Consider the following 13,081-nt stretch of genomic DNA (forward strand, 5'->3'; position numbering starts at 1 on the left):
AAAAATCTTACTAGAAATTAAATGCAAACTTCTGAATTTAAGTGAAAAATAAGCCTACCGTCCTTATCTGCCGTCCCGTCACTTTACTCAATTTCTATTTGTGAAATGATGTGAACGACTTCTGTAGCTCGAAAATTCACCTACGAGTCAAGACAAAATTCATTACTACTAGTGTATATTGCTGTTGCAATCAAGTTACCGTTATGGATCTATTGTGATTTTTTAATTTATTTTGCGCCATTTACTTGACATTTCTATAGAATTTTCACACATACTATTTAACACTACAAATTTAAAGATAAAAATTATGGAATAGCATAAAAATGTTTGAAATGAGGAAAAAGTAAGTATGGGGCTTTCTTAAGTTATTTTTATTAAATTTATTTAGTCTATTATTTAGTTAAATAATAACACCTGCAAGGATTAGATGACGATATGCACAACAACTTTATCAACATGCAAATGGATAACTGTCAAAAGATTCAATGTAATAACAGTGACAAAGTCACCAAAACTTCACGAAAGCGGGCACAAATAGAAAAAAGAAAAAGAGTGGGCTTAATTCACAGTACCCGAAAAGGGGTAATAATTAATAGGTCTAAACTCCAAAAATTTAAATATTAAAGCATTAAATAATACTCCCTCTATTCACTTTTAGTTGTCCCATTTGAACTTTTTATGCCTCTTAAGAAATAATAATTGTAGTATATATTTTACCTTGTAACCCTTCATAATGATAGCATTTCAAAGAGTCTTGGAAAATAATTTTGCAAATGTGTAATTACTAATAAGGGTAAAATAAGAAAAAAAATGTCTTTCTTTTAATTTGCTAAAATGAATAATTAAAAGTAAAAATATATTTTTAGTATAGTAAATAAGTAAAAGTGAACGAAGGAAGTACTGTAGTAAACAAATTTACCAAAATATTACAATTATAAAAGAAGAAGGAAAGAGAAAGATTTAAAGAGGGAAAATAATTAAGTTGATCCAAGCCCGCAGATCTCAAGTATGGTTTCCCTATATAATTATTTTTTATGCCAAGTCTCAGTTCCTAATCGACGAATCACTGATGTTGTTGTAAAAGGCGTTTTTCGGCGAGTTCTGGTGCGAGACACAACAAAAATGCCCCAAGGCGATAATGGAGGCGGAAGTCCCAAAAGGTGTAAGCGTAGCAATTTCGGACCGGACGTTGAGGCATTTTTGTAATGAGGCGTATGCTCAAGAGACTTTTTCAAATTAGAACAAAATCGAACAAGTCCTTAATATAATACCCATATTCTCAAAAGTGAGCTTGTAACCTCAAAAGTTTTGAAAAGGGATTGAAACATTAAATTTAAAAGTCAATACTTTTTTTTTATTGCTAGAAGATCTAATTTATAGTCGTTTCCAATTCTTTATTTTATCCGCTAGTCTGCTACTTTCTCCCAAAAGAAATGAACGTTCACTTATTTTACAAAGAAAACTTCATTCTCCTCCATTGGAGCAAGTTTAAAATTCAAATTGCAGGTTCGTCATTCTTTTTGTTTCTTCGTATAGAAAACTTTATTCGTTTCAACTCAAGTACTTGTTAGTTCCTCCATAACTTTGATTAGTTTTTTTGTGGGGATGGAGCACATTTATATATATTTTTCACTTATTTATAATTTTTTTCATAATTTTATACAATTTTACCTATTTAAAAATATCTACTATAATTATATTTTTTTATGAAATATTAAAAATTAAATACCCACTGACTTACGCCCTGTGCACAGGACTTACGCCTTACAAAAGCATAGGTAAAACGCTTAATCTTATGCCCACGCCTTTTAAAACACTAATTTGCTTTGTGAACTCCCTAATATGTCACCATGAAATGAAAGTACAAAATTCGGATCTTTTACTCTTCCCCTTTGTAATAATTTAAATATAATTATTTGATTAAAGAAGCTGAAAATTGTAATTATGAGGAACTTTTAAGATTCCTTTTAATCTTAACAATGTAGCGAACATAAAAACGTGCTAATTCTCTTCCACTCGTTTGTAACCTTATTATCCACATAACATTCTTTTTTTTGGTGCGAACCCCACAACATTCAATATTCTGCTTCAAGGAATTTCATCATCACTTGTCCCCACTTTCTTTTTCTTTTATTTTTTTTATTTCTTTTCTGGTGGACAATGAATAGTGTGAGGAATCAAATAACTTACAATATTATATAAACTCTTTCTTCAAAGTTGTTTCCTTTAAATAGAATAGTTGGTACCCAATCCACGAGCAGAATGCATATAGGCAGGTAGAGGCGGGGCCATGATTGAAGCATATTGTTTGACCAAAAGATGTTAAATCCTTTGATTAAACCAATTTATGATAAGAAGAGGGGTGAATCTTAGTTAAGAATAATAAAATTTAGATTAAAAGATATACGAAGTAGACAAGATGAATGACGTTAGATAATACATTTGAGTCGATTAAATGCTCATAAATGCAACAACATAAATGCGCAATCAATCTAAGTAAATGCGATCGGCACAATCAAAAGAAGTTGCTACCCAATTATTGAGATCTTCCGGAATGCTTCTTTCCTTGATATCAGTGTGGAAAGAAGAGAGATATGAGATGACTGAGGACTCGTTGGATCTTGTCAATATAGAACAACAATGAATACTTGAGTTTTGCAATCAATGAATAAGGCCACTTTAGTATATTCTTTCTAATACATTTTTTACAAAGTGTTCTTTTGTCTCTTGTCCGGATCCCCTCTTCTTTACTAACTCTTCCTATTTATAAGGGACAATTTCCCAAGAAACCCTAAAAAAGTACAATATAAGGAATATTCGAAAAGCATATTCTTACTGTCTCCCTCTAAGTTTAAATTATCGTTAACGTCTTGTTTCGACTGACCGCTCTTGGTCGTCTTCCTTTGCCACACCGACTATCAGACGTTGTGTTATAGTAACCTCGTTCCATACCTTACTTAACAGCTGCCGCTGCAGCCAAATTTGGACCCATACAGTTAGTCCCTCCGCTTGTTGAGGTCGTGGCCCTGCACGTCCTTGATAAGCGGACATCGCCTATTTCCATTAAAGAATTTGGCTGTTGAATTACGCCGGTTTGGCCAAGGCCGAGAGAAGGACGCATTCCACGGAACCTTTGTTGGTGCAGTCTATCGAGATATGACGTCACTCCTATGTGTGTCATCATTACACACCTTCCCGAGACATCGACTGATTGCTTGTCGCTTTGGTTTTAGCGCCATTGGCAGCCTTCTGCTTCGATTCTCGTGCCACCCAACCCTATAAATAGGTGAAGGATTTGTTTTTTCAAGAACTTTTAGCCATTTCCTTTCTTGTGTATACATTGCCTCCTTTGATCATCTCTTCTTGGCCTTTAGCTTAGTTTTCGTGGTTTTCTTCTCATCATTCCATTCAATCACCATTCCTCGTTTTACGTTTCACCAACATACCTTTTATTATCAAGATGCCCAGAATGCACCGAACACACGAAGAAATTTCCGACGCCACTCCGTTATCCATGGCACCTCCTTCTGGTGGCGAGGATATGGTAGTTGGGGAAGGGGACAACTTTCTTACCGTAGAGGAGATACTCCCAAGAAACCCTATGTCCCGGAATAATTTTCACAAAGAACCTGCCTCTTCCCTCGTTCTGGTGGTCTCTGAAACTGAGCAGGCTCACATAAATGGCCTCTGGTCTACGTACAACATTCCTCCCCATGTTGAGATGGTTCCGGCTGGGAGGGACCTCATGGAGGTCTATAGACGGGATATTGTGCTTTCTACGTATATCCCTTTGTGATCGGTCATACCCTCCCTCTTCTTCCGCTGGCAGAGGAATTCTGTCGGTTCTACGAGGTCTGCCCGGCGCAGCTATCTCCATATACGTATAAAAATTTTCTAGTACTGACGAAGTATGCGGAGTTGGCGGGGTGTGAAGTTAGCCTTCATCACCTTTTACATTTAATTTCCCCGAGTTTTCATAACGGCACCATGATACACCGGCAGCATCGTGGGACCAGGGGATTGGTGGTCGGAACGGACGATCGAGCGAGCCGCAAATTTTGGCATTAATACTTCTTCATTAGAATCGAGCACCTGGTGTCGAGCCCCGCTGGGTTCCCAGAACAGTGGAATCACAACCGTAGGTGTTGGTACTCGTTGTTTACTTTCGTTCTTTCTAATTTATACTTATTGGTGACTTTCTTGTGCAGCTGTGAGACGTGCACCTCTTCCCGTTGTCGGTATCGAGGACTGGGTAGCTCGCATACTACCTTATGTGGCGGGGACTCAAGATTAGCCCGCTTTCCTCAAACGCTTTGGGCCGAAAGCTCCATCCGATAAGTGTTCCCTTTGCTTTGACCTTTGGCTGTTTGCTGTTGTTTATTGATATGACCTCTTCGTGATGATAGGTCGTATCGCTTCCATGAAGAAGGCTCTAGTCCCGGCATTTCGCCAGGCCATCGCATTAGCAGGGATGCAATTTGCCTTGGCTGAGTCTATCCGAGTAGACCGTGCTCAATCTGCACCGGCTAGAGACTCTTCTCGTGACGTCGTTGTACGGGATGAGATCTCCTCTCGACCCGTCTATCACCTCATGGATGAGCCCTCCGATGGAGATGAATCACCGTCGAGGAAAAGGAAGAGAGTAGAGCTTGGGAAGGTCGTCGCCACCGATACTGGAAAGAATATAACTGATGCTTCGGGGGCGGCGTCTTTGCCTGGATCAGGCACAGGTGCTATTTTTATGGCAGACGCCATTTTGGCCGGGAGGTCCCCTAGGGCCGAAGGAGTATATCAAGGTGGGGGATCTGTACGATCCGCCGAGGGTAGTGCATCGTCTTCTGTCGCAGGAGGCAGAGTTGAGCATGTAGAGGACGACGGTTCAGGTTCGGATGTCGACCCAGAAGATGTACGAGCTTACTTGGAGCGACATACTCGCGTAGAGGTGAGGACAGAAGGTCCTGATCGACACATAGTCATCCCTGTGGATTACGACTTGTTGGCAAATTGCGAGCAGGCAACATCGGCGTTTGCCCCTTTGTGCGCTGCTTCCGAGAGCGCGGTGCTTAAGGCGATGAGCGATGTAGAGCAATCGCGGAGCATTTCCGGCATGGCTCTGCAGGTAAGTGCTTTCCTCTTTTCTTTTTGTTTTTGGATTCGTTTTGTATACTTAACCCATTCCTTGTTTTGAATTTGCTTTACATACTAGACCCTCATCATGGAGATTGAGCGCGATCAGAGGGATAGGCGGAAGATGGCCATTTTTGGGAGAGTGGCCTCCAAATATAAGGAGTACCGTACCAAAAATCATGCATTGGCCGATCTCTTTACTCAGGACAACAATTTTCAGCTATTTCGTGACGGGCTCAAGCAGAAGGAGAAACAGTTGGCGCAAAAGGTCGAAGAGCTGAAAGAGCGGGACGAAGACCTGATGAAGGCCATTGCCCGATGTAGCGAACTTGAGGTGGCTCTTAAGGCTAAGGAAGATGAACTCGAGATGACTAAGAGGGTGATGGCTAAGAATGCCGACCTTCAAGTGCGGATGGCCACCTTAACTGCTGAGCTTGACAGGAGGGCGGCAGAGGCTGTTGACCTTAGGGGCGAGCTGAGCGCTAAGGCTGATGGATTGGCTCATGCTGAAAGGGATAGGGCGACTGCCATCTCTGAGGTAGCGGCTTTGGAAGACGCCCTTCGTGTTTGTAGATTAGAACGGGACAAGGAAGTGGAGACGTCTGCGCTTAAGGTAGCGAGATTTGAGGGACGTATCCGAGATCTGGAGGTGGAGTTATCCGTTAAATGAACAAGTTACTGCTTTGAAGGCGGAGGATGTGCGACGGCAGTCGCAACCCTCTACATCTCATGCTTTGGCCGACCCTGTCGTGCCACGAGATTTATATGAGATGTGGGTTCATGTCGAAACTCAACTTGACGTGTATAAGTCTCTTCATGCCGATGGGAAGGTGTCTGAGGCAAAACTTCAGGGTGTGCGTGTTAAAGCACGTGCAGCTCATGAGGCATGTGGTTATGACCCTGGCACGCCTGGCGGAGACGATGTTGATTATGACGATGCGGACAAGCTCGCCTCCGATTCTTGGTACAATGAGGAGTATGCTAGGGGGATGATGTGGCATAGGACTTGGTTGTATTGATTTTTGTTTCGCTATTTTTGTGAGGGCGTTCTTCAGCCCTTTGTAAAAAAACTCTTGTAATATATCAGCTGTAATGGAACAATTACTTTTTTGGTTGTGTACCTCTGAACGGGAGGGGGGGGGGGAGGGGGCTACCTAGCCTTGTGTGATATTTTGTCGTAGGTGACCGCGGCATTTAATAACTCGAACAAGTTTATATAGTGATTCGGGCGACGTCGGATGTCAAGTAATCCGTGTGATGTTGGTTATTAAATGATTTGAGCAAGGTCGAACTCTTTATTTGTCGATGGCCTTTGCTGTAAGGGTGTAATTTCGAGTTAATGTCACAATGTTAACCCGTTACGTTTCGAGCAAGGTCGAACTCTCTATTTGACGACGGCCTTTGCCGTAGGGGTGTTATTTCGAGTTAGTGTCGAAATGTTAACCCGTTGCGTTTCGAACGAGGTCGAACTCTTATCTTTGGCAACGGCCTTTACCGTAGGGGTGTTATTTCGAGTTAATGTCGAAATGTTAACCCGTTGTGGTTCGAGCGAGGTCGAACTCTTGTCTTTGGCGATGACCTTTGCCGTAGGGGTGTCATTTCGAGTTAATGTCGAAATGTTAACCCGTTGTGGTTCGAGCGATGTCGAACTTTTTCCCTTGGCGAAGGCCTTAGCCGTAGGGGTGTCATTTCGAGTTAATGTCGAAATGTTAACCCGGTGTGGTTCAAGCGATGTCGAACTTTTTTTCCTTGGCGACGGCCTTAGCCGTAGGGGTGTTATTTCGAGTTAATGTCGAAATGTTAACCCGTTGTGGTTCGAGCGATGCCGAACTTTTATCTTTGGCGGCGGCCTTAGCCGTAGAGGTGTTATTTCGAGTTATTGTCGAAATGTTAACCCGTTGTGGTTCGAGCGATGTCGAACTCTTATCTTTGGCAGTGTCCTTAGCCGTAGGGGTGTTATTTTGAGTTAATGTCGAAATGTTAACCCGTTGTCTTTCGAACGAGGTCGAACTCTAGGTTGCAAAAGAAGATCGATGGAGAGTAAAATGTTGAGTGAAATGTTGCTTTATTTCATTTACTGGAGTATTGTACATGTCGGTTTCATACATATATTGGAGAAGTTTCCTTGTATCTAGTCCCTTCATCGCTCGGCCTGGAAATGTCATCGGCGGGCGGGGCGATGAATTATACTTTGAACATCGAGATGTCCCCCTCGTCGCCTCGTTAAAAACCTCCCCGAGAAAACCCAACTGGAACAAAACCCGGGTGAGGGAAAAAGAATACGACTAGGGTGGCGTCGCTTTTCAAAAGTGGAAGTATTTGAGGTGGGCGACATTCCAGTTGTTTTGCAGTAATTTTCCTTCCATTGTCTCTAGTCCAGAATGCCCATTTGCTTGCTGCTGCTATGATTTTATATGGGCCGTCCCAGTTGGTTCCCAGTTTTCCTTCATTTGGGGCTTTGGTTGCTTGTGTTTTGGCCTTGAGGACGTAGTCCCCAACTTTGAGTGGCCGTATTTTGGCCTTCTTGTTATAGTACCTTTCCGCTTGTTGTTTTTGGGCTACCATCCTTACATGAGCCATATCCCTTCGTTCTTCTACTTCGTCCAGGTCATGTATTCTGTTCTCGTCGTTGTTTGGTCCACTCTCATTGGAGTATCTCAGTCTAGGCTCTCCGACCTCAACGGGTATAACGACGTCAGTCCCGTAGACTAATGAATATGGCGTTTCACCTGTGCTGGTTTTTGGCGTGGTGCGGTAGGCCCATAATACCTCTAGTAGCAGTTCCGGCCATAGCCCTTTGGCGTCCTCGAGCTTTTTCTTTAGTATATTCAATATTGTTTTGTTGGAGGATTCTGCTTGACCATTGCTAGCGGGATGGTATGGCGTAGAGAGTATTCGTTTGATGCGCCATTTTTCAAAGAACTCGGTCGTCTTTTTTCTGATGAACTGAGGTCTTTTGTCGTAGCTGATTTCTTTGGGGATGACGAAGCGGCATATGATGTTTTTCCATATGAATGTGATGACTTCCTGTTCGCGTATTTGGGTGAACGCACCTGCTTCCACCCATTTGGAAAAGTATTCAGTTAAAACCAAAAGGAAGCGTATCTTACCTCGCCCTGCTGGGAGAGGTCTGACGATGTCCATTCCCCATTTTATGAACGGCCATAGTGAAGTGACGGAGTGCAGGAGTTCGCCCGCTTGGTGTATCATAGGTGCGTACTTTTGGCATTGCTCACATTTCTTGACGTAATTCGCAGCTTCCCTTTTCATAGTGGGCCAGTAGTATCCTGCCCGAATGAGGCATCTGACGAGGGATCGGTTGCCTGTATGGGCACCGCGGTGACCCTCGTGTACTTCTTCAAGCACACGCCTTGTTTGATTTGGTCCTATGCATTTTGCCAAAGGACCGCCGAACGTCCTTTTGTAAAGGTCGTGATTTATGAGGCTGTACCTGGCCGCCTGTATTCGAAGCTTTTTGGCTTTTTTTTTGTCTTGCTGGAGTGTTACCTCCTGCAGATATGTTATGATGCGGTTGCGCCAGTCCCAAGTTAAATTTATAGAATGTACCTCGACTTGGTCTATTAATGATGGAGGAGGGTGACCACATTTTCCTTGGTGATATTTTTGGTTGCTGCTGCCAGTTTGGCGAGACCATCTACTTCGATGATTCGCGCCCGAGGTATCTGGTCGAATAAGCATTAGTCGAATTCTGCTAGTAGCTTATGGATTTCTGCCCGGTACTTCTATAGCCTTTGCTCCTTGATTTGGAAAGTCCCGGTAACTTGGTTAACGACGAGTTATGAGTCGCATCGGAAGATGACTCGTTGTGCACCATATTTGAGGGCCAGTTTCAGTCCTGCAATTACGGCCTCATACTCGGTCTCATTATTCGTCATTTCGGGATACCGTATGGATTGGAGAATCAGTTCGCCTGTTGGGACTTCAAGTACGAGTCCCAATCCAGACCCCGACGCATTAGATGCGCCGTCGGTGTAGAGGGCCCAGAGGTCGGGTCGTTTGGGGGGAGGTGCGAAGTGCTTCTTGCTCAACCTCGGACAATATTTCTGTACTGAAGTCGGCGATGAAATCGGCGAGTACTTGCGATTTTATCGCAGTTCGCGGCCGATATGTTATATCGTGCTCGCTCAATTCTATGGCCCATTTGGCCAATCTACCCGACAGTTCGGGTTTGTGTAAGATGCTACTGAGGGGGAAGGTCGTCACCACCTTTATGGGGTGACATTGAAAATATGGTCTAAGCTTCCGTGAAGCTATGACCAATACCAGCGACAATTTTTCGAGGTGTGGATACCTCATTTCGACGTCAACCAAGGTTTTGCTGATATAATAAATCGGAGATTGCGTACCTTCATTTTTGCGGACCAAAACCGCGCTTACCGCGATTTCTGAGATGGCTAGGTAGACAAGGAGGCATTTGCCTGGGTCTGCCTTGGCGAGTAATGGCGGCGAGGACAAGTATGTTTTTAGTTTTCTCAGGGCGTCGACACATTCTGAATTCCACTGGAGCCCGTTGTCTTTCTTTAGCACATTAAAAAATTTATGGCATCTATCCGATGACCGTGAGATGAACCTTGACAGGGCGGCTATCCGGCCCGTCAATTTTTGTACATATTTTTTACTGGTTAATATTTCGGGTATTCCTTTGATGGCCTTGATCTGGTCTGGGTTGACTTCGATGCCTCTTTGTGATACCAAGAAGCCGAGAAATTTGCCTAAGGTCACGCCGAAGGCGTATTTTTCGGGGTTCAGTTTCATGCCGTACCGCCTCAGTATGTCGAAAGCTTCCTTCAAGTGATCGATGTGGTCTTTTTTTTTTGATTTAACCAGCATGTCGTCGATGCAGACTTCCATTGTTTTGCCGAGTTGATCTTTGAACATCTTGGTGACCAACCTTTGGTATGTTGCTCCTGGATTTTTCAGTCCGAACGGCATGACTCTGTAGCAGTATGTTCCATGGTGAGTGATGAAAGTAGTTTTCTCTTGGTCCTCTTCCTCCATGAGGATCTAGTTGTAACCCGAGTAGGCATCCAAGAAGCTTAGCAACTCGTGTCCTGCTGTTGCAACGATGAGCTGGTCGATATATGGCAATGGAAAAGAGTCTTTTGGGCATGCTTTGTTCAGGTCCGTAAAATCAACACACATCCGCCACTTTCCGGTTTTTTTCTTCACCATGACCACATTGGCGACCCATTGGGGGGACACTTTGACTCTCGGATGGAGCCATTGGCGAGCAGCTTATCAACTTCTTCGCTGACGGCTTCGTTCATTACAGCGTTGAACATTCTCCTCATTTACCGCACTGGTGGATAGAGGGGGTTAACATTCTATTTGTGCGTGGAGATGTCTTTCGGGATGCCTGGCATATCTGAATGGGAGAAGGCAAACAAATCGACACTGTCAATTAAGAATTTATGAAACTTACCTGGTTCTGAGAGATTATGCCCGATATACGCCTTTTTTGTGCTGTCGTTGCCGTCAAGTTGGACGGGATCGAGATCTTCTATGGTCGACTTGGCGGCTTCCACGATGTCGGGATCCTTGATAACGTCTATCTGTACGTCGAGTTTGGTTCCCGACATCGCTAATTGCTATGCTTCAGCGCTTGCTCCCTTTAGTTGTTGGGTGTGTGCGCAATCTTGGGCGATGCGATAGCATTCTTGTGCGGTGCGTTGTTCGCCCCGGATGCTGGATATTCCCCATGGAGTAGGGAACTTGATTACTTGATAGAGACTTGACGGGACGGCTCGCATGGCGTGTATCCATGGGCGCACTATGATAGCGTTGTAGGTTGTGTCTTGGTCCATGACGTGAAACGTTGTTTCCAGGGTGACCCCTCCGGCTAGGACAGGTAGCACTATTTCTCTAGAAGTTCGCTCGATTGTATTATTAAAACCCGTTAGTGTTATGCAATGCGGTACTATTTTATCTTCGAGCCTCATCTGTATGAGGACTCGAGGATGGATAATACACGCGCCGCTTCTGTCGTCCACCATTATTCTTTTCACATAAGTATCTGTAATACGTAAAGTAATAACAAGAACATCGTAGTGAGGGAAAGACAAATCGTCGGTATCTGACTTATCAAAGATGATACTATCTTCGAGGTCGTCATACCGTTCATGAGTGATCGACCGTTTGAGTTTGTGTGTAGTGGTGAACTTTACATGGTTGATTGCTGTCCCGTCACCTCCACCGATGATCATTTGTATGGTACGAGTGGGAGAGGGTGGTTTTGGAGGTCCCTGGGGTTGTTCACGTCCGCGGGCAAAGTTGGCTTGTCCTCGGTTACTCATCAGTTCTTTCAGGTGTCCCTGATTTAGCATTCTCACTACCTCCTGTCGCATACCTATGCAGTCCTCGATTTTATGACCTCGTTCCTGGTGGAATTCGCAGAGGACGTTCGACTTCCAAGTACTTGGATCGGAGTTCATCTTTTGCGGCCATTGTACCTTCGTGCCGAGCTTCTCCAGTGCGTACACTATTTCCGAGGGGGAAACACAAAAAATGTGAGCAGATAAGAGCGGAGGCATACCTCTTTCGTTTTGCTGTGTCGCGGTATGTCGAGGAGGGCCATCCGTATTCCGCGGGGGAAGTGGGATGGCTGTTCTGATGTAGGGATGATGTCTATCTCGGCCGAGACGGGGACCTAATTGATCCCTTCGACCATCATTACGATGATCCTTCCTTATTTCTGCTTGAACTGACGTCAGCCGTTGGATCGGGCCATTGAGATCGTCCTCGTCGGCCCTTACCTCGGTGCAATAGGCGTTGTGGATTTCTTCCCAAGTGGTGGGAGGGTATTTCATGAGCCTTCTTAATAGCTTTCTGGTTGCTCTCGACCCATTCCTGCTCAACCCGTTCTGGAAGGCCGCTACCGCCATCCCCTCTGATACATTCGGTAGGCTCATTCTTACCATGTTAAACCGGGCTAGGAAGTCCCTGAGTCCCTCGCCGTACGTCTGCCTAACGGCGAGTATGTCATTTACCCTTGCTTTCGCCTTTTTAGCTCCTGCATGAGCGGTGACGAACTTGTCTGCCATTTCCTCGAAGGTTGCTATTGACCGCGCCGGTAGTTGTGAGTACCAGGTTAGGGCTCCCCTTGTTAGGGTTTTGCCGAATTTTTTCAGTAGCACTGACGGTACTTGTTCTTTCGAAAGATCGTTGCCTTTTACGGCTATGACATAGTGGATGATATGATCTTCTGGGTCTGTAGTACCGTCATATATTTTCAGGTATGGTGGCATTTTGAAGGTTTTAGGTATGGCGTGGGGGGCTGCTTCCTCATTGTACGGTTGCTCGATGAATCGACCAACGTCCCGTTTCAGTAACAAATTTGGGGCGCCTGGTATTTTATTAACCCTTTCTTGATGCTCCTTCATCTGGTCGCGGAGTGCCTTATTCTCATTTTCCATTTCCTCCATTTTCTTTAGAATGGCTGCGAGTGCGTCATTACCTGCGTCAACAGTAGTATGAGTGTTACCTGTTCGGGGGTCGTCTTGTTCGCCAGTGTTTGTCGTGACATCTACGTGTGCAATGTCTCTATTCTCCCTTTGAGCGGATTCGTCAACTATGTTGTTCAGAGTGTTTGTTAGCTATTCTTCCAGTAGTCTTTTCACCGCCGGTGGTGCCTCTCCTGTTGTGGACGTGGAGGCTTCCTTTTTGCATGGGGGAGGCGAAGCGTCTCTCCTAGGTGTAGCGTTTGGAGTCACGTTTTCATTGTCTTCCCTGCCGCCTTCGTTGATGGTGTCAAGGATGTTAGTTGTGACACCCGCTATCGCTTTTTACCTTGCATCTCCTTTTCCTGCCATTGTTAGTTTATGCAAACCTAGGAAAAGATGGCTATCCCTTTTTATGATCTAGATGAAACTAAAATTTTAACTAAAGAAGCCCCCACAGACGGTGCCAAATTGTTTGACCAAAAGATGTTAAACCC

Source organism: Nicotiana attenuata, chromosome 8, assembly GCF_001879085.1.
Source record: "Nicotiana attenuata strain UT chromosome 8, NIATTr2, whole genome shotgun sequence".
Lineage (NCBI taxonomy): Eukaryota > Viridiplantae > Streptophyta > Magnoliopsida > Solanales > Solanaceae > Nicotiana > Nicotiana attenuata.